Source organism: Hyperolius riggenbachi, chromosome 6 (genome assembly GCF_040937935.1).
Source record: "Hyperolius riggenbachi isolate aHypRig1 chromosome 6, aHypRig1.pri, whole genome shotgun sequence".
In the NCBI taxonomy this organism is placed as follows: Eukaryota; Metazoa; Chordata; class Amphibia; order Anura; family Hyperoliidae; genus Hyperolius; species Hyperolius riggenbachi.
The window spans coordinates 61,624,285-61,647,680 of record NC_090651.1 but is presented as its reverse complement, the minus strand read 5'-3'; the positions used below and the strand labels follow the sequence as shown (position 1 = coordinate 61,647,680).

Sequence of the window (23,396 nt, the reverse complement as noted above, 5' to 3'; positions counted from 1 at the left end):
TCTGTACTCTGTCTTAGGGGTGCAAGCCAGAGCAGCGGTTGCTACTGGTTGCTCCATCTGTCTGTCTGTCTGGATCGCAGCCGCCCTAGCGGTAGTGGCAGTGGTTCCTTCTGTACTCTGTCTGGGAGTGTAGGCCAGAACAGCGGTTGCTACTGGTTGCTCCATCTGTCTGTTTGTCTGGATCGCAGCCGCCCTAGTGGTAGTGGCAGTGGTTCCTTCTGTACTCTGTCTGGGAGTGTAGGCCAGAGCTGCGGTTGCTACTGGTTGCTCCTTCTGTCTGTCTTGTCTGGAACGAACGCTTGCTATAGGCTCGGTGAGGTAACCGTTTAGCAAGCGTTCTCTATTCATTTTCGTGTTCATTGGTTAGTTAGGGTTGGCGTGTTTTGTCTCTGTTGCGCTTTTCGTGCGGAGACCGCGCCATTAGCGTGCTTTGTTGCTGTTGCGCTTTTCGTGTGGTGATCGCGCTTAGCGAGTGCGTTTGTTATTTTCCTTGGCGTTCTGATCATTATTTACTGTGTCTTTCTCGCTACACTTGTGCTCTGTCTTACTCGGTCTTGTGTCACTGTTGGCAATCGCCACTCTTGCGATTGCGTTCCCACTTGGCTTCCGCTGTTGTGTGTTCACCGTCGCCGAGTGGCGACTAGATTGGTGGACACACATACATTCTGTCTCTGTGCTCACTTTCTCTCTACAGGTGCATTGCACCAAAGCTGGTTTCTGTCGTTTTTATACGCTTGTGGAGGACTTCTGCTGTGTCAGCGCACATCTTGTGCGCTGACCACGGAGATAATTCCACAATCGTTACAGCACTAATGGGGGATATTCGCTTCCAAAATGGTTTGCATGCAAGAGCATTCTGTACTAAACCCTTTCACCAGCATCGAAGTTCCCTCCAAGACGAAAGGGTCCCTACTCTGCACACACCAGTCAGCAAACAAGTAATTATTCCATGCTTATAATAAACCTAAGATTCATGCTGAGGCCTGTCTGGTTTTACCACTCCAGGAAACACATACATGCACTTAAATAAAAAAGATCTCCAGGAAGTGAGAAATTGCACTACTCATACTATTATATAAATGGCTGTATGGTGTGAGCATTCTCCTCTGCAGCAAGTGGTACAGGAAGTGTCATACACCTAGATCCCCCTGTTGCCAACTATATAGCCCCACTGCCTACAATACTTATCCTAGATCCCTCTGCCCTCAACTATTTAACCTCCTGCTTCCAGTCATATATTTAGATCCACCTGCCCCTATACATACAGGCCCCTGCCTCCAGTCATAGACCTTGATCTACTTGTCTACAAACATACAGCATCCCATCCTCCAGTTATACACTGTCCTGTTACAGTCATATCCTTACACCTTCCTGTCCACAAACATACAGCCCTACAGCCTCCAATTATAACACTATTTCTCCCATCCCCAGGCATACAAACCCCTGCTTCCAATCTGAACTTAGTTCCACCTGCGCCCATACATACAGCCCCTTGCTTCTAGACATAGCCCTAGATCCACCTGCCCCCATACATAGAGCTCCCTGCCCCCAGTCATAGCCTTCGATCCACCTGTCTGCAAACATACAGTCCCCTGCCCCCAGTCATAGCCCTAGATCCATCTGTCTGCAAACATACAGCCCCCTGCCCCAGTCATAGCCTTAGATCCACCTGTCTGCAAACATACAGCCCCCTGCCCCCGTCATTGCCCTAGATCCACCTTCCCCCATACATACAGCCCCCTGCCCCAGTCATTGCCCTAGATCCACCTGTCTGCAAGCATACATCCCTCTGCCCCCAGTCATTGCCCTATATTCACCTTCCCCCATACATACAGCCCCCTGCCCCCAGTCATAGCCCTAGATCCACCTGTCTGCAAACATACAGCTCCCTGCCCCCGTCATTGCCCTAGATCCACCTGTCTGCAAACATATAGCCCCCAGTCATAGCCCTAGATCCACCTGTCTGCAAACATACAGATTCTTGCCCCCAGTCATTGCCCTAGATCCACCTGTCTGAAAACATACAGCCCCCAGTCATAGCCCTAGATCCACCTGCACCCATACATACAGCCCCCAGCCCCCAGTCATAGCCCTAGATCCACCTGTCTGCAAACATATAGCTCCCTGCCCCCGTCATTGCCCTAGATCCACCTGTCTGCAAACATATAGCCCCCAGTCATTGCCCTAGATCCACCTGTCTGAAAACATACAGCCCCCAGTCATAGCCCTAGATCCACCTGCACCCATACATACAGCCCCCTGCCCCAGTCATAGCCCTAGATCCACCTGCCCCCATATTTACAGCCCACTGCCCCCAGTCATAGCCCTAGATCCACCTGCACCCATACATACAGCTCCCTGCCCCCGTCATTGCCCTAGATCCACCTGTCTGCAAACATATAGCCCCCAGTCATTGCCCTAGATCCACCTGTCTGAAAACATACAGCCCCCAGTCATAGCCCTAGATCCACCTGCACCCATACATACAGCCCCCTGCCCCAGTCATAGCCCTAGATCCACCTGCCCCCATATTTACAGCCCACTGCCCCCATGCATAGCCCTCGATCCATCTGTCTGCAAACATACAACCTCCTTGCCCCCAGTTATACACTGCCCTGTTCCAATCATACCAGTTTATCTTCCTGTCCCCAAACATTCAGCCCTACAGCTTCCAATTATACCAGCAGATCTCCTATGCCCAACCTGCTTCACACCCCTAAATCCTCCTGTGATCAACCATACAGCCCACTGCCTCCAATCATAAACTAGATCTTTCTTTCCTCATCTGTGACGTGTTTCCGGAGTCAGGCTATGGACTTCAGTAGCCAGTGCAGCCGTGTGCAAAATGCGCACAGTACCAGCAAGTGTGTCCCCTGCCTAATGAAAATGTTCCATATGTTTTGATGTGTGGTTTCAGCTGTGCGCAACCAGAAGCAGCTGTATCAGTAATCTGTACTTTAAGCGCATTTCAGGAAATGATATAATTAGCACCATCAAAGTCATTAGTATAAAATGCTGCAGAGGAATTCAAAGTTCAGTAATAAATTGTGAAAATCCACTATGAATCATAAAGCTTCCTGCAATTATTACCAACGCTGTGTGTTCAGAATACCATAGAGAAATTTTCTTCCACCCACAAATAGCGCATCTTCTCTGATGTGTAACGCTGAGCTGACACTTCTATTTGCGTTCTGCTGTGGATCCACCACATGAATGGCAGACTGGGTAACCATAGACCACAATTTTTTACCTGATGTTTTTTTTAATGTAGTAGTACTGACAGGTTCACTTTGTTGCATGTTACTATAGCTCTGTATAGGATTCTAATGAGGCAATATTGGAAATTCTCAGCATTGCATGACCAGATTGCCAATGAACACTGAGAATTTCTAACGACCTACCATTTTACACTGAAAATTGCCACCTCTTGCTCCCTCCCCAGAGTGGTGTCAGCTTTGTGCTGGGGAAGTAATTCCCCCTCTCCTTGCAGCACCTTATTTTGTGAAGAGATCTCAGTCACATGACTGTCTTTTCCAAAGGGAATTTATTTGAAATGACTGCATCAAATATGAGAGTTGTGTGAGTGATCACATAGTCCCCAGTCTACCCTCACTAATGCCTGTTATGCACCATGCAATTTCCTGTCAGATAGACAGGGTCGAATCGATCAGATTGCCAATCGTTTTTCTCATTGACTTTTCCAATCACTTCTAAAAAAAATTGATCAGAAAAATGATTGGAAATCAGATTGGACTTGTCGGAAATAATCGATTTCACCATTCTATCTGATGGGTAATTGCATGGTGTATACCAGGCATAACAATGAAACATGGGGTATGAGGTCTTTCATTTTAAGCTGAGTACTCACCGCAGCGATGAGGAAGATGGACCCAGAGACATCTCCCTGACGACAAACGTCCCACGATCCATCTTCCGGCCGGCGGGGATGTGGAACATTCACATGACGTTACACAATGGGTGCAAACAGGAAGTCAAGCGACTACGCGGTAATTTGCGAGGAGTCGCGGGGTAAAGATCCGATCTGCCATGACGGTGGTTATCATCGTGTAACGCTAAACGATGTCCTCGTGATCGTGTGCCTGTATCCACGTCGGGAAACTGGAAGGGATCGCTTGTCACTTAAAGTATCGCCGGTAGTCTGGAAAATTGCATTGTGGATACTCTGTTTTAGAGGCAAGCCTATACCAAACGCTGCCTCTGCAGGGCCGCTGGGCAGGTGAGCTTTATTGGGTTTGGTTGTTTATTTCCTGTTTAAATGCATACATCACTCAACTGTCTTATTTGCTCAATAAAGGAAGCCAGGTGGGAAAAAGGAAAGAAAACAGCCCAGACAGGCTCTGTTCCGCTGGGCTGTAAAGATCGCCATCTAAATGGGGTTCTAAAATGCAGTTTAGGAGAAAGGCGCTGAATATGAGCTCGCCTGCAGGACCATAAATCTCCTTCATGGGGGAGATGGCTCCAGAGTTGAGCAGGAACAACTCAGCGCCCCGCCCGTGACTCCCTGTTTATTGATCGAGGCGCTCAGAGACACATTAACCTCCCCTAAAATGCAGGCGCTCCCGCTGCAAGCCGCCTCTGGATTCCCTGCACAAATCACTGTTTAAGACTCTTGTGGTGTGGCGATAAATACGGATTATGTGGCCATAATGTTGAGAACAGTCTGACCTTCTGATGCTCAAGGACAGTCCTTGGCTTATGGTGACTGGTGACCGCCAGAAAGAAGTAGGAATGACATCCCATGGACCACACAGGTACAAAAGGCCACCAAAGCTATCCACTAGGGGAATACTGATGGCTTAGTAATTCACCAGATTCTTAAAGTGGACCTAAACTCTTGCACAGGATAGAAGGAAAAGAGAGAGAAATGCACCCTGTGTGTTTTTAGAGAAAAAAGCCTGTCTAATCCCCCTCTGGAAGTGATCACATGTGTAATTTGAGCTCTCAGCTGTGTCAGCACGTAAACTTGTCAGTCTCGGCACACTCAGCTAATATATAAACACAGGGGGCTTGATTCACTAAACAGTGATAACTCATATCACGCCATTGCTAGTGGTTTTTTGCGCATGTTTTCACGCACAATCGCAAATTTTCACGTGCAAATCCGCTAGCGTGATATGCGTTATCGCGGTTTAGTGAGTCAGGCCCAGGATGTAAACCCTTTCTTTGCTTCTATGAAAGCAGAAAGTAGACACACTGCTAATTTATTGCATGATTTGTATCAGCTGTAACAGAAATGTTTTTCTTTAAAAGTGATTATGCGGTTGCTTATCTTTTAGAGCACAGAGGGACCCCGGTCATATGTCATTTTAGGGTTGATTCACATAGCAACATTATATATAATGCTTGAATTTTTGCATACTATTATTATAAAGTCTTGCTGCTCAAAAATATCATTCTTCTTTACTATCTAACCTTCACATTTCCAGATCAGGTTGCAAGATTTGTTCCTGCTCGTGTGTTATATGCTAACTAGTCTGCTATCTTATGCTTTGTATAGTTAAAGGACGTTATGTATATCACATACATGCACAAAATATGCATTCATTCACTCGTTACTGCATAACTGTGCTTTGTAAATCAACCCCATGATGAGATAAATATATAGGGCTCTATTCACAATAACCTGTGCTGTAACTCTTTTTTGGGTGAAAAATTACCTCCAGTGATAATTGCCAATTTTTTTGAGTATTCACTAAAAATTTACAGAGTGTGATAAATGTTTGATAAAAGTGCGGTAAAACAGGTGATAAAACAGTCAGTAATATGTACAGAAATAAAACTTTTTTGACCACTGTAGGGCAGCCCATTTGCTTGCCACCCATTACACAGAGACGACCCAGGAAAGTCTGTCACATTTAGGCTTCTTGCACACAAGGACGTTACAGGCGCACGTTAGTGCAGCCTGTAACGCTCCCCCAACGCACAGCAATGTAACACAAGTGGGCTGTTCACACTGCCCACGTTGCGTTACATTGTAACGCAGCAAAGGGCTGCATGCTGTGCATTCTACGCTGCTAAGCCGCGTTAGACTGTTTGCACATGCTCAGTCATGTTGGGGAGGAGGGGAGAGCGGCCGGGCACATGGCTAATTAATATTCACTGCACTTGTGCAGTGTTTACTTCCTGGAGCGGCCGCTCTGTGCGGCGATTGGCCGGGCGGGACCACGTGATGCCGCATGCGTCCAAGAGTACGCATCACGGCATCACAGACGCCAGAGTGAGCTGCACAACGCGGCTCACTCCGATGTCCACACTAGAGAGCACCAGGCGTTGCGTTAGGGGCACGTTATGTGCCCTAAAACGTCCCCTAAACGCAACATCCTGGTGTGTAACTAGCCTTAAAGTGGGGCCTCAACTCTTGCTGTGGACAGAAGGAAAACCTATAGAAATGCACCCTGTATGTATATAATTTAGGCTGTCTAATTCCCCCTCATCTGTGAATAATCACAACTGTAATTTGAACTCTCAGCTGCGCCAGCTGGCTGCCTCAGCAAAGCAGCTAATTTGTAAACAAAGGATGTTAACCCTATGTCTGCTTCCATGAAAGCAGGAAGTACACACACTGGAGATTTTTTGTTGGATTTGTATCAGCTGTAACAAAGAAATGTTTTTCTTTAAAGGCTATTATGCTGTTGCTTATCGTTTAGAGCAGAGAACAATTTCCCTCTTTGGCATCTATAAAATCATCTAAAAGACTGTACGAGGTGTGAAAGTGCACCTTAAGATTAGACACACTCGTCTTTTCTGCCTTCTGTGTAAAATTGACATAAACTCGAGCAAAGAAAGCTCAAAAGGCTCCAACCTAAAGGCCAAAAGCAGAGAAGTGAAAATTATCACCTATCATTTGTAGGTGATTAAAAAATCTTTCATTAACACCAACTATTCAATTAAGAATCTCAAATTAGAGATACCGTACATTTTGAGCTACCGTAATTACCACACTTTTGCCTCACTTTTACCGCAAGAGATAATTTAAGGAGAAAAATATGGTGAATTTCAAAATGGAGATATTTTGGTCAGTATTTATCACTACCTAAATTGCATCATGCGGTAACTCATTGTGAATAGAGCCTATAGTATGGTGCAATCCTACCTAGAACTGGTCTGTGTTTCATTTTCTCTCACTGTTAAAGAGGCACTGCCCCATATGCAATTGTTTTTTTCCTGAGTTCTCTCCTAGGAGATCATTTTTCAAAAACGAAGTGAAAAAGTACTGTCAAAATTATTCTGAGTATTCTTTTGCTTGCTGGGGGGTTAAAAGGCATTTTATTGACAAATTTGAAATTATCACCTAGGAGAAAACTCAGCAGAAAGAGTTAATTGCATATGCCCCACCGACTTTATGTAAAATGCAGTCATTTCCTCAGAATACCCACTTTTCCATTAATTATGTTGGTTTCAGCATCAGAAACTTTCTATAGCTATATATTGCTGGATATTATTGCATGTAGCCCCGCCCCCAGTGATGTCACAGCCTAGGCTGATTAGGTATGTAGAATATTTTGCAGAGCTAATTCCAATATTTTACTACAGCTAAACCTAACCCTATTCTCACCCAGAACCCTCCCTCTACCGATGCTTTACCCAACCCCCCCCCCCCCCCCCCCCGATCCAGTGGCGTAGCTAAGGAGCTGGGTGCCCCGATGCAAGTTTTACAATGGGCCCCCCAAGCACTATATACATAACAATTGATATGGCATACCAAAACCTGCCAAGGGCAACTACAGTCTCTGAGGTGCAATAAAGGGATGGAGAACAGTTTGTTAATGATTACCACTATTCAAAGTATCTATAGAAGTGATTATTATGAGCACAGGACCAATAGAGAGCTAATACTCTAGTTGAGGGAGGGCCCTTCGGGGCCCCTTTGGCCCAATGGCCCCGATGCGGTGGCTACCTCTGCAACCCCTATTGCTACGCCCCTGCCCCGATCCCTAACACCCCTCCCATTTCTAACCCTAACTGAGCCCCCACCAATGCCTAACCTCAAGGCTACTTTTACACATGGTGCAGGCAGGATGATTGCACAGTACTATTTCCACCTTGGATACTGACCAGAAACGACCGATCGTCCGGCGGGTTGTATCGTTAATGGCCACCATTAGGATGGCCACACATATATTAGGGTTTTGTTTTTTTATTGAAGCTTTCAGTAATCTGTTGTTGTCAAAATGCCCAATAAATAAAGACTTGAACATGGATAGTTTATTGATTGAAAGGATATTTGGGATAATTGGAAAAACTTAATGAAATGGAAGGGAGGAGGGCACCTGCTTTGGGAGATGGACGTTGATATCGGTGGGAGGTAGGGTAAGTAGAGACCCAACTTTAAGTGGACAAGATGGCAGAACCTGTTACTACCACCTGATTGGCTGTTGATCGGGAGTAATTGACTACTTGCCATATGATGCCATTAACAACCCACATATGGCTAGCACCAAATTCCTGTCTCCTCCTATAGATAATCAGGGAATCTCAGTTTGATGGCAGGATGTGCTTTTGTTGGTTTATTAATTTGCCTTTTGTATGACTGCTTCTCTTTAAAGAGACACAGAAGCGAAAAAAAATTATGATATTATGATTTGTATGTGTACCACAGCTAAGAACTAAAACATTAAGATCAGATACATCAGTCTAATTGTTTCCAGTACAGGAAGATTTAAGAAACTCCAGTTGTTATCTCTATGCAAAAAAAGCCATTAAGCTCTACGACTTTCAAAGTCGTGGAGAGGGCTGTTATCTGACTTTTATTATCTCAACTGTTAGTTAATTTTTTACTTTTCCTCTGCCAGAGTAGAGGTCATTAGTTCACAGACTGCTCTGAAAGAATCATTTTGAATGCTGAGTGTTGTGTAATCTGCACATATTATAGAATGATGCAATGTTAGAAAAAACACTATATTCCTGAAAATAAAAATATGAGAAGATTGTATTTGCTGCTAATCTTCTAGTAATTATTTATAGTACACAACCAATTCATTATATCATATATATTTTTTTTCGCTTCAGTGTCTCTTTAAGCCTGCAAACACCCTATGTCCATCAGTAGTTAAAACCTTTATATTCGTTTTTTTTTTTTTTTTTTTATGTTATGGCCTCTGTAGTTTACAGCATTAAAAGCGGAGCCTTTGCTAATAACAATAACCTAAGAGCGTTTTATTGACCATGAAAGTGCCCATGTTGTGTAAATACTCCACACTGTTTGGCGAAGCGGTTGCGGAACAACTTATAGCGGGCGGCTAACATGATTAAAGATTTTTATTTTAACCAATTCCAGTGGCTTAGCACCAAGGTCCGTGATCCGCGCAGAGAAGCCAAGAGACGCTCTGCCAAGTCAGCAGGAATATCCGCTGATAATTTGCAGAGCTGGCACTTTATTTATTTGCTTTGTACGATGCTCGATAAGCACTGCGGAGGTCCAGCAATATGATACAGGCCAGTCACTCAATAGGAAAATAGATAATGATACAGTCAGGTGATTCCATCATTTAATTGCGTTAAAGGAAATCCGCTGTGTTAAGGGATACGGAGATGGCCACCTTTGTTCTGCAGTTGCTGAGTAATGTTGCTAAAAATTATTTTTTTCTCCCAGGTGAGCGCTCTTGTGGCTCCCCATTCATGTACAGCTTCCTTTCTTCTATTTCATGAGCAGCCCCCACTTCCATGTGTAAGAATCATTCACACAGCAGCCCCTACCTTTACATACAACTCTCTTGGCAGCAACTTCCCTCTTACTTGTGTTGCTCCCATCTGTAACCTCCTCTTCCATATACAACAATTTTATCTTCCATGTCCAGCCACGCCCCTTACTCAGCTGCCACACGAGACCCTGGCCCCTGTGGCCTTTCAAAAAATGTGGCCTGGGGTGTCTTTTTCCCTGCACGTTACCTTTACTGGGTTTACTCAGTTTAGGTAAATGGGCTATGCAAATAGCTATTTGAATTACCCTCTACATAAATTGCGTAAGCCCAGTAGACGTAACGTGCGTTGTCTGCATATGCTAAGTTCACTGACCTTTTGTACATATACCCCAGTGATATAATAAGGGCGCACCTACAGTCTGCTTTCTTATTTGCGTTCTTTTTTATGTCTGCAGTCTCCTGTGGAGAAACAGGAAGTCTTTGGCTCTGTGCCCTGCATTTGCCTTCCTCAGTTTATGTGGGAATGAATGTTGATTCCTCTTAAATGTTTATACATAATAATCTGTTTTAATAGGTAGTAGGCTGGGTTTTTATGTGGTTTTTTTTTTTTTTTAGTCATAAACACCTCGTTTGCTTGCCAAAAATAAATATGTGTGCCCAGCATACCAAACTAACACTTAAGGTCTCCACTTGCTAGATACAAATTTCCCTCTGATCAACATAAGGATTACAGGTATTGGTTGTATGAAATTACAGTTGCACAGTTTTAGGCTAGGTTCACAATTGGACGTTGTGTTGTAAAGTTGCAACGCAACATTACAACGCAACGCAGCAAAAAAGCGGTAACGCAGATTACCACTGCGTTACCATTGCATAAAGTACTAGGTACAGTAAAGCATACAGGCAATGAAAAGTATGCTTTACTGTACCTGGTAACATGTGTGTTTATAGGTAATGCACTGCAGCAGTGTGTTACCATAACGCTACACGTTACAATGCAACGCTAACATCGTACTGCGACCATTGCATTGCGGTAAGCTGCATTATGAGACTATATAATGCAGCACCGCAACGTCCTACTGTGAACCTTGCCTTAAGAGGAACTGTAACCAAGGATTGAACTTCATTCATTCAGTCAGTAGCTGATACCCCTTTCCCATGAGAAATAGTTACCTTTTTTCGATTAGATCATCACTGGGGTCTGTATGGCTAATATTGTGTTGAAACCCCTCCCACAGTGTGATGTCATGACCATGGTCCTGACAGTTTGCGGTCTGTGAACCTTGTTGGATTGTGGGAAAAAAATAAGCAATTGTATTGTTATTTTCACTACAGTCCCTCTTTAAGTCAACCTGTAATTTTAAATAAGCAAAATTCAGATACTTACCTTTGTAGAGGGATGCCTCTGGATCCCACAGATGTTCCCCATGTCCCCCTCGAGACCAACGATCCAGCGCAGGGACCCTGTGGATGTTTGCAACCACGCACCTGTTAGTGAAAGCACCGCAAAACCGATTGAGCGCGCCACACTGTGCAGGCCCGAGTCACACAGGCTCGGTAAAAAAGCAGAGCCCGAGCAGCTCCGTGCTACTGCTCAGGTGGCAGGCATCTTGCCCCTGCACAGTACAGCCGCACGCACCACTGGACAAAGCCCTTGTTGAAGAGGTTTTGGGGGTACCAGCGCTGTATCGGTGGAGGCAAAGAGGGCGGGGGAAGCCTCTTAATTATCCAGAGGCTTCCTTCTACTGAGGTAAGTATCTAAAACGGGCAGTTTGTTTCCCTAGAGATACGTGTTAAAGAGAACCCGAGGTGTGTTTAAAGAATGTTATCTGCATACAGAGGCTGGATCTGCCTATACAGCCCAGCCTCTGTTGCTATCCCAAACCCCCCTAAGGTCCCCCTGCACTCTGCAATCCCTCATAAATCACAGCCATGCTGTGAGGCTGTGTTTACATCTGTAGTGTCAGTCTCAGCTGCTCCCCCGCCTCCTGCATAGCTCCGGTCCCTGCCCCTGTCCCTTCCCTCCAATCAGCAGGGAGGCAAGGGATGCAGGCGGGGACTGGAGTTCTGCAGGAGGCGGGGAGAGCAGCAGACTGACACTATAGAGATAAACACAGCCAGCTCTGACAAGCTGTTTGTCAGCAGCGTGGCTGTGATTTATGAGGGATTGCAGAGTGCAGGGGGACCTTAGGGGGGTTTGGGATAGCAACAGAGGCTGGGCTGTATAGGCAGATCCAGCCTCTGTATGCAGATAACATTCTTCAAACCCACCTCGGGTTCTCTTTAAAGTATATCTGAACAGCATGAATATAAACTACTATTGCTGCTCCTTTTATAATAAAACACCTCACCCCTTCTGTGTTTCCTTTGATCTTTCTGCCCATCCCTGCAATCCCTATCTTTTGTATTCAACGGCCCAAGAGGCTTCCTCTTCCCAGTGGCCTCCCATCCTAGCATCACTCCTGCAGCCTTACCTTTTCCGTGCATGAGTGCATTTGTGCCCAGCATGTGCAAGTGCACCGAACCGCACATGCCCAGTACAATGACTCGCTTGTGCATGGAGGAAGGAGCCGATGCACAAGTGTCCTGTGGAATCAGAGATCGATTAAGTTGTAATAGGGCCCCAGGCAAGGGAGTTGATTTGGTGTCCCCCGTGTGGTCCTTTTGGTAAGCTGAAATAAAAAGGGCTCAGAGAAGGAGGTGAGTGCGCGCCCTGACACCTACTAGGCCCCAGACACCTGCCTAAGTTGCCTGGTGGATGATCCTGCTCTGTGTGGAATGTGGACATACTGCCGACATTTTAGACAAAAGCAGCTAAAGATGGGGACTATGAAGGTAAAAAGGGCAAGAAGAGAAATTGGAAATGATTTCCTGTTAGAAGATATGTTTTTCTTGGTGGTGGAGGATTTGCTGATAACTCTTTGGTGTTTCCCTAGTCACAAGTATGTTCAGCAATTAGCAAGCACTTTAATTCCCACTACATTCAAAGATAATAATCCCCTGTCATTAAAAACTGTTTGTAATTGGTTATATTATGGCCTGATAAATGAGAACACTTTTTGGGCTGGGCGCAAACCTGGGCTGTGCAAAAACACAAATGTTTCGCCACAATTGCTCTTCTTTGGGCTTCAGCAAATGCATTTGCATGCGGATTATCACCTATGCATTTTTGTCAACTAAATACTATGAGCCTGAATGCGAAACACTTGCAGCATGTGAAGATCAGTTGAAGGCACACAGTTTTTTCCCCCGACTGCAAACATAAAAAAAAGAAATGCAAAGGCAAAAAAAAATGTGCAGAATCATGAGCAGCCCATAGCAATACACTGCATGCGTGGCTCTTTGCGTCTAACCCAAAGCAGAAAACCGCTCACTATGCCCTGCCTCACAGTCATACACATTCTCAATGTTCCTAGGAAATCTCTTACCTTGTGTAATGATTAGTATAGATCATTGTACACCTTTCCTCACTCAGGACACAACTAAAGTGTTAGTAGATGCTCAAATAATATTTCATCTGGACTATTGTAACATACTACTTTGTGGACTACCAACTAACAGACCGGCACTGTGTCAGTCTGTACTGAACTCAGTTGCTCGTCTCATTCATCTATCTTCTCGCTCTTCCTCTGCTGCTCCTCTCCGCCAAATTCTTAATTGGCTACCTATTAATCAGATGATCCGGTTCAAACTCTTAACCCTAACCTACAAAGCACTCCCCAATCTCTCTCCCATGTACATCTCCTCACTAGTTTCTAGATACCAAACCAACGTAATCTCAGATCTGCACATGAGCTTCTTTTGTCCCCATCTAGAATCACCTCCTTGCATTACCATATACAAGATTTCTCACATGCTTCACCCTTCCTCTGGAATCTCCTTCCACAACACATCAGTCACTCTCCAACCTTTGATATCTTTAAACGCTCCCTTTAAAACTCACTTTTTCTGACAAGCATACTCTCTACATTAGGACATTCCTCTTTGACCTAAGGCCAAGTGGAACTCCTACTAGATATCCTAAAAACACAGTGCCTCTAGGTATGAATATTGTATAGTACCCCACCTCTTGTCCCCCCACCCCACTCCCTTTTCTTTTATACTGCATACTTATTTTGTGTCTTGGAATTTGTTATATATTTTATTATTCATCATGTTCCTTTTGTTACTGTAATTATCAATTCTGTATTTTGTATTGATTCTATATTTTGATATTAATGTTGTATATTGGTGTATGCCATTGTCTGTATTATTACGTGCCCCATGTTTGTTTCTTACTTTGTACAGCATAGGTTCAAATGTAGTATCCGCTTTATCCTGTCTTACTTAGTACAGTGCCACAGAATATCTTGCCGCTTTATAAGTCAATAAATATTGTAGTAGAACTAGAGACCCTGTAGAGGATGGAGGTGATGTAAGAAGTTTTGCATCCTGCTTTGTGCACATTTCTGGGTAAGCAATAGACTTAACAAGGTTAGCAATGAACATAAACAGAATGTTGAGAATTCCTCTACACCAAACTATTTCCTGTTTCAATCTTTTCCAGGAATTGTCCCCTTCTTTTTTATTGCCATTGGAACAGTCACAGCAGCTGTACACTGAATTGGAAGGATAATATTTAACATCGTTCAGTTACAGATTGTCATATAGCATTATGCAAACGTCTGTACTGAAGGATAGTTAGTTATCCTTTAAGAAAGTCCCAGTTGCTAGGCTCTGCCATCCACAAGATTTCTCTCATTAATCTGATTGGTGAGCTTGATCAGCTGACACCTGTAATAACTGCTCAATACGAGTGAGTGCACTTTGCCCCTCTCTCTTCTCTATGGTCATAAATGTGTGCGCAATGCCAGATCATTTCTACAAAAGCAGCAAGGAGTCCAACCGCACTGAACGTAAGTCACCCTATCCCAGAGCAAACCTGAATCTGCTCCGAACTGTAATTCACGGTTTTATTATCATCCGCACCGCAGTGTATTTTCTTTTTCAATTCAGATTTTATTGAATTAAAGTTAGCAAAGGTACCAGCAAGAAACCACATAATTAAATCTGACACATATTGCGGAGGAGAAAACCTGCATAGGGAAAGGAAATAGGGTAATATATTTCAAATTAAAGTCCTTTTCTACTCCAGAAGCCAATAGGCTGATCAATATAGCAGTAAAGAGGTCTAATTGACTGATGTGGGCCCTGTGTGTTTATTATCCTGTGGCTGTTTCTTATTGGCTGACAAGCAATGTACATGTGATGTTACTGATAATGAGTATTCATAGTTCTTCTACAGCTGATGATCTGAGGGCGATAAATAAGATTCTACTCTTTCTTTTCATTTTATTACCTTTTAGAAATTTTTTTTATTATATTATTTATAGTTTTGTTATTTTTCTTTTCTTTGTTGTATTCTTTTTCTGTTTCTGTTTTATTATTTATTTATGATTTGTGAGCAGCCGCTGTATAGTAAATATGCATCATGTGGCCCCAGAGCAAGTAGGGAGGGCTTTGGTTAGTGATGTCATGAGAGGCTGCCGGGTAACCATGGCGACAGGACGCGAGGCGGTGAAGGGAGGAGAGCCCGGACAGGAGGAAAGCCCGTCTAGTCCACACGGGAACGGGGCTAAGTAAGTTGCTGCGCCCATGTCACCGACACTGCCTGCCCTGCCTGACACTTCTCTCTCATTTTGTCTGCGGCCCCTGGGGGACCCTCTGACAGATGCAGATGTACCCCCAGGGGTCCACGGATCCCAGTTTGAGAAACACTGCTCTAATGAGTTCTGGTTCCCCATAAGCGTGGGTGTTTCAAGTCCGACCCGATAGAGCCATATTAATCCATGCCATGCACTGATGAGGACCAACCAGTCTGAAACAGTCTGGATGTTTGATTAGTGTGACTGTACAATTAACAAGCTGACTCATGATTGCATTCCAGTGGTTCTGGAGGAGGGTTTGGCTTTCAGGGACAACAAACAGACAATTTGCATATTCAGCAGTGATAGAGCATATGAGGGGACCTCATATGCTCACTACAATCTGAATAAACGCAAATACCTTCTTTTAAAAGAAGGCAAAATTCTATTTTGCTGTACAGTTAAAAAAAATAGGGAAAATCGCTTTGCAAAATACTTGCTTGTGTTTTGCGATTGCCGGTGGGAATGGGGCCATTTGTATTGTGTGTGACTCTGCATGCGTATTGCTGTACAAGTGCAGGAACAGATACATGGATGAACAGTGGACACACCGTGGCGGCTCCAGCTTCAATTCCTTCAGGAGGCACAAAGAGGGCACGATGGCTGCTGGTGATCAAAATCGATGTTTGATTGGCGAACTTTAGATATAAGATTATTATCCTGATTCAAAACTTCCTGTCTGTAAAATACAAGCTCTAGTTTATTGGCTAATTTCAAAGAAAAACAGTAAGCTTTTAGCTTGTAAGCCTTCTTCAGACTCTATTCCAATTGAGTGACATTGTTAGAATGTAGGAGGTAGAGAGATTTTTTTGCAAAGATAAGGATTGTGAGGTATTTATTACAAATAACTAAGACCCTTAGTTTACTTAACCATTCCTGCCGCCTGGACGTGATTGTCACGTCCAGGCGGCTGCTGCCTTGCTGTTGCACGCGTCTGTGCGTGCCCTTGCCGCCCCCCCGGTAGCCCGGAGATCAATGAATGGGAACATAGTTCCCTTTCCTTGATCTAAGTCCCCGGCAGAAAAAACGACGGTCTTTCTGACAGAAAAAAAAGTTTCCTGTCCTATATATGCTTCCTAGAAGCGAGCACTTCGCTTCCAGGGTTAGAAAAAAAATAAAAAATCTCACTGTATAGTAATCGTAAAACTACATCTACATAAATGTTTTAATAATATAAACCCACATTATTACATTTGTACAGTGATTCCCAGAGGGTCTCATTGTCCCATTGTGCCACAGTGTAGCGCTGCCACTTTGGAAACAACAGCCATAAAGGACAGAAATAGATGCATAGATATGCAGTGGCCACAACAAGTGCCTTCATTTTAATTGTCCTGATAAGTAACATTCCTGGTGATTTTGTTACAAATTATACAATCTGCATCTGTAGTTTAGTTTTTAAATAGCAGAACTTCACAGTTTTTACTGCCAATGATTTTGTTGAAATTTTCAAAGAGTTATTATTTAGTTAAGCACCAATTACCTTATATATGTAGACCGGCTGTACAATTATCATCACATCATTTTCACGTTGCTTTAATTAAACATTGCGGGAACGAGAGTGGGAATAAAACAGAAACTCCTACTTAGCTTTGGTTAGCAGAGTAATTCAGAAACTTGATGCTCGGATAATTGTGAAATGCTTTGTTAGTACTGCAATTAGTCAGCAATTGTGTCCTAATGTTGTATGTATTATAACTGTACATGGGAAAATAGTAATTTATACTTCACCTTTGTTCCGCGTTACTAACCTGAACAACTTACAGAATCTTTGCACTGACATAAGCAGGGTACTATTTCTGAGCAGCCTGGGCACTCCCAAAGGCAACCCACTGATCTAACACTTAGAAGCTATTTTTCAAGGGGATTTTTTAATGCTTGTGCTGTAGCCACCGCAACCCTACACATCACTTGTGGCGAGGGCCGAGATGCCTTGTAGGCATAATAGATACATGCTTAAAAAGTAAATGCCCTGAAGAAGAGGCCAATGGGTCTTGAAACAGTGGATATGATTTATCTTTAATAAAGTTGGGAAACTGAGTAGGTGCCGGTGTTAAACATTTTGTTCATAGACTTTATGCTAGGGGTCAGTGTTTGTGTTTGAATTTGGGAAACTGAATTATCCTAAACACCAAACTTCAGCACCCAAGCAAGTGGACAGGGTCACAGGGAGTTCATGTGAAGTACAAGTAAGTGACCTCCCCCATGACCCTGTCCACTTGCTCCAGTGCTGAAGTGTGGTGTTTGGGATAATAAGCGTTTCTGAATTCAATATCCCAAATTTGAACACCACTACTACTAGGGGTGTTGTCAACCACTCCAACTGTAAGCTTTGAGCTCCCCAGCACAGCGTAATAGGACCTAACGAAGGATGCGTGTTCTATAATATACGGAATATCTAAACCATAGTAAACCTTACCTATCAATTGTATTGTAAAAAATAAGCTAGGGGAATATACATTGTATTGGCAGTCAGAGATAATTTGCAAAGTCTTCCAAAGATGGAATACCGTAAAATCTGGCCTCAGATCAAGTAGCAGCCCCTCCTGCTTCTTACCTGGCCGTTTTAGTAAGGTGAGTGGGAACCAGGGGAGGGGGCTCCGAGGAGATGGCAATCAGGCTTCTGAACATTCACCAGGCCCTAGGTACCTGCTTAGGGCTCCTTGAAAATGAGTTGTAGGCACCTCTGGAAAATTCATAATCAGAGATAATCAGTGACCCTGCTAAAGACCATCAATTTGCTAAAACTATTTGCTAAAAAAGACAGATTTGTAGCCCTCGCCAGTTTTAAGCAGAATTTTCCTTTGGACACACAACCCCCAATATTTTAGTGGACCGTTTGTCCATATAGGTGTAATAAATACATCTTTAGGAAGGTAAATGACTGTTGGGTTAAGGTGCTCACTAATGCCACACTCTTGATTGTACAATCTTACCTTTTTTTTGTAATATGAGGAACTACCCATTCACAGTATATTCACTCAGTGCACCTTTAGGTCAAGGTTCACACTTAAGCCAGAACTCCAACAGCCAGCAGGAGCAGACAGTGGAATATGCACTCCGGAGGTTTGTTGTGGTCTGGTTAGAGCAAATGTGGTTTCCCAATAGGCTATGTGGGAAACTCATCTGCTGGGCCTGGAAAAATAGCAGACGGATCTGTTACAGATTGATGATTGTGAACGGATCCTACTAATAAATAGGACCCATTGGACTGTCAGTTTTCCAAAGCATCAAAACAGTAAAAAAAAAAAATAAGTTTTGCACTATAGTGGGAACCGGCCCTAATGTCACATTCTGGGTCTATCTATGGCCTTTGTTACTAGGTCAATTTTAGACTAGGGTTAATTGTTAAGGCTAACAAGAGTTATTGTGTTTTTAAGGGTTAATAGTTTACTGGGATGTAAGTTCTGGTGATTCAGTGGTGTAGGTTAGGCTTTGGCTTCTGGTTAGTTTAGGGTTAAATATACGGGAGGGGTAAAGGTTTGGGGTAACCAATATTCTGTTTAAGGGGGGAAGGGGGTTAGAATTATGCATAGGGTAATGTGTGAGGTTTGGGTTAGGCTAGGTGAAGAGCAGTCAGGCAAAAACACTGCTGGAAATTTGGGCGCACTAGGTGCCGCCATAGGCCGTGATGGGATTTAAGGCTACAGCGGCGCTCAGGCAGTAATTTGGGTGCCGTCAAGAGATGGAGCACACATTATGATAAAAACAGCGTAATTTGGCCACCAGAAATACGTTTTTCCCCACAGTCCACAGCGGCCGCCTGGACTTTTTGCAGGAGCAGGGTGAGACGTTTTTCGTCTTCACCCTGTGCCCCAATTTCCCAACGCCCTTAATTACATGGACACGGTGAGGAGGGGAGTTTGGTGCTATGAAAGGCCATGCTAAAACACAGGAAGTCTGGGTATTAGATTTGCATTGCCCAACCCAATTTCCTGCCTTCCTGCCCCTAAATATGTATGTAGACGTTGTGCGGGGTCATCTCAGACCTCAGAAGTGTTTGCTAGAAATGAGTGAATCAGCGGCTGTGTGATTATAGCCATGTCCACACAGCCATGGTGCTAATTAAAGAAGATACAAATCCAGGCTGCCCTGTATTGCAGACTCCTTTGTGGTCTCCATCCCAGAGGCGTCTCATTAGACCAAGCCCATTGTGTGTAGATGTTATGTGCAGACTAATAACATCAATTATAATAATTTTTAATAAGCTTCATCTGGCTCTTTACAAAACACGGGCATCATTTTTGCATTAACACAGAGCTGGCCCATTAGTTCGCATTTGCAGGGCCGCAGCTGATAAACAGCTTCCCCGATCACACAATATAATATTTGATTACACACTACATTGACTTGATAAGCAAGTTGCTGCACAACATTTTCTCCCATCGTATTTGTAGCAGTGTTCCTTGTGCCTGATGTATGACCAGTCCAGGCCGTCTGTAGTTCCATCGCTCGTTTCTGCATGGGAAACCCGACGATGCTAAAAGTGGATCTGATCTCTTGTACAGGACACAAGGAAAACAGAAAGTAATGCCCCCTGTATGTATTTAAAGAGTTTAGCTTGTCTAATTCCCCCTCATCGGTGACTAGGCACAAGTGCCTTCTTCCATGAAAGCAGGAAGTAGACACACTGTACGTTTATTGCATACTGTTCACACAATATCAGTCATGAAGCAAGAGGGATATGGAGGCTGCCATATTTATTTTAAGCAATACCAGTTGCCTGGCAGCCCTGCTGATCCACTGCCTATAATACTTTTAGCCATAGACCCTGAACAAGCATGCAGCAGCTCAGATGTTTCTGTAATTGACAGATCTGGCTGGTTTACCTGCATGCTTGTTTCTGGTGTGATACAGACACTACTGCAGCCAATTAGACCAACAGGATAGCCTAGCAACTGGCATTGTTTAAAAGGAAATAAATGTCCTGGTAACTTTAGTGGAGCACTCCTCTTAATTGTTCAATTTGATGTGCCACAGTCAAGCCAGCCACACTCCAGCTCTCTAATAGTTCCAAGGGATAAGACCGGCACCATCGAGTAAATATAAGCTCTTTTATTTTAAATGACAGCCATCATAGCGACGTTTCAGGGCAGCTGCCCCTTTATCAAGCTAAGCTGTCTTGCAATAGAACTCGATTGCAAGACAGCTTAGCTTGATAAAGGGGCGGCTGCCCTGAAACGTTGCATTATGGCTGTCATTTAAAATAAAAGAGCTGATATTTACTCGATGGTGCCGGTCTTATCCCTTGAAAGGAAATACATATGGCAGCCTCCGTATCCCTCCCATTTCAGTTGTCCTTTAAGAACAAGCCAGCAAACCACACACAATATATAGTGGATAATCAGCTATAGGCGAGACTCTCCATCTTTATTTTGCCATCTATGTGTGTATTGTTGATTGATTCTGCGGCAAGCAGATCTCTACTAGTTTACCTCTTTCTTCTTCCTCCTCATTAATGCTGCGACCCATGTCCTCTGTTCATTATAAGACAGTTTATATAATAATTTGTGATAAACTCCGGGAACTGGGCTGTTTGTTAATGACACAGCATTGAGAGTCGTTAAAGAATAATTAACTTCCAGCACAAAGCATAATTGAAAACAATCATTTAGTCCCTTCTGTTCCCCTCATTACATCACAGGCTAAGTGACCGGTTCATTACCGAGCGGCTTCTACGACAGCGGAATTCCATCACATCCCGCCGATTGCAGATTTATCAGCACAGGCAGGTTACTATATACAGTATATATATATATATATATATACACACACACATTTCTATTAGGTTTCATAGATGATCAAATACTTATTTCACTTATTGCCATGCTCCTCAGGCTCTGACTTTGGGGCACTGGATTTTTGAGTTTTTGTTTTTATCTTGAAGCAGTTAAGTTGGGCACCAGTGGCGCTGCAGTAAAATGGAAGCTCCACTGACTGCCATGTTAAAGCTTATGGGGAGTGAAAAAAACAACAACAAACAATCAAACAGATACTTACCTATGGAGAGGAAAGGCACTGAGTCTTTTAGAGCCTTCCCTCTCCTCTCCTGGTCGCATTGCATCGCTGTCACCCGCCCTAAAAGTATTCTACTGGCCTGTGGATTACTGTTCTCTGCCACCTCAGGAGGCTTCGGAAGTCTTCAGGAGCCTGAGTGCTCCCAAAGTCGGGCGGCTGTGCACTGCTCATGCTTGAGTCAGTCCAGTACTGCTACCCTGGGTGACAGAGGAGCGTGAAGGCTCTATAGGACCCTGAGCCGTCCCTCTCCTTAGGTAAGTATTTGTTTGTTTGTTTGTTTAGTTTCCCATTTACTTAAATTGCCAAAGGCAGTCATTCAGGCACTGGAATCTCTCAATTAAAAGTCGGATTAGGTTCTGGCAGCCGGCAAGCATGCAGAAAAGCATTTGTTGGCTTTCAGCACCGATCTGTGTTTTCGCTCCGCCAGGGGGACACGGAGGCACGGTGGTAAGCTTGCATGCCATTTACCGTTGTTGTCAGTACCGCTGTTTCCTGCCATTTATGCAAATGCTGTATTTTTATTCCTATTTTTCCCAGTGTTTGACCTGAACCCTGGAAGCAACAGGTTCCTTCCAGGGTTCGAGTCAAACACTGGGAAAAATAGGATAAAAATACGGCATTTGCATAAATGCCAGGAAACAGCGGTACTGACAAAAACGGTAAACGACATGCAAGCATCCATGTGAACCAAGCCTAATTCTTACCTGTTTTGCAGAGTACCCCCGATAATACCCCATGTAAGCTGGTATTGTTCAGGGGTGGAACCACATGCTCCAGTTTCAATATGTATGGTGTGAAGGGGGGCAAGATTTTTATTTTTAAAACCTTACCTACCACTTTTGACATCTCTTACCTACCACTTTTTGACACATCTGTAAATAAGAATACGATTATACACAGGCACTACCTCCCAATTAATTTCAGTGGAGCCAGACAGGCCTGCAGTAGTAGCTAAGCAACAGTTTACCAGTTCACGTTACCATTTAGTAACGCTACATCTGGGAGGGGGAAGGGGCCCCAAAAATAATCTGTTTTGTATTACATCTGAGGAACTGGACTGTGCTCTGCGAAACGCGTTATAGTTTGTAGTGTCTGATGAATAATAAATCTTTTGTTTGAAATTGGCATTGCCCCTTCTTTTAGAGGTAACCCATTTTTATTATTTATTATTTTTTTCTTATTTTCAGTCACATAATATACCTGTCATCCACTACCACCTATTTTGGGGATGCCTTCTCCCTCCCCATTGTTACCACACAGCCCCCTAGCTGCTTGGGGGGGGGGGGGGTAGTCTAGTCCTCAGGTCCAGGGCTGTGGAGTCGGTACAAGAATCTTCCGACTCCGACTCCAACTCCGACTCCTACGTTTATGAAACCACGACTCCAACTCCGACTCCGGGTAACCAAAATGGCCCGACTCCGACACCTTAGTCTAATATTTAACAGGGCTGTGGATTTTGTACAAAAATCACCCGACTCCGACTCCTCAGTTTATGAAACTCCAACCCCGACTCCGGGTGCATAAAATTGCCCCGACTCCTCGACTCCGACTCCAACTCCGACTCCACAGCCCTCTTTATGTCTGAACTATTGCTTTTTTTGGAGTGCGACGACCTAAAGATCCCGAGTGAGGACAGGATTTCCTCAACTGCCTTCATACTGTGGTTGCTAGTTGTACAACCCACACTAGAGTATTATTTTGCTCTTAAAGGAATACTGTAGGGGGGGTCGGGGGAAAATGAGTTGAACTTACCCGGGGCTTCTAATGGTCCCCCGCAGACATCCTGTGCCCGCGCAGCCACTCACCGATGCTCCGGCCCCGCCTCCAGTTCACTTCTGGAATTTCAGACTTTAAAGTCTGAAAACCACTGCGCCTTACGTTGCCGTGCCCTCGCTCCCACTGATGTCACTAGGAGCTTACTGCGCAGGTACAGACCATACTGGGCCAGTGGGCGCAGTGGTTTTCAGACATTAAAGTCTGTAATTCCAGAAGTGAACCGGAGACGGGGCCGGAGCATCGGTGACTGGCTGCT

General features: G+C 44.1%; 1 protein-coding gene across 11 annotated transcripts in view; it reads left to right on the top strand.

The window, feature by feature from the left end:
- DAB1 (DAB adaptor protein 1) overlaps positions 1 to 23,396 on the top strand; it is a 996,155-nt gene that overhangs the window by 648,281 nt on the left and 324,478 nt on the right. The window contains exon 1 of one of the 11 annotated variants that reach the window (XM_068239400.1): positions 14,492 to 14,557. The exons of the other annotated variants lie outside the window; for them this stretch is intronic. The gene's annotated coding sequence lies outside the window, so the exon portion shown is untranslated. Of the gene's footprint in view, positions 1 to 14,491; positions 14,558 to 23,396 lie in introns of those variants that run through there. 11 annotated transcript variants of the gene reach the window in all.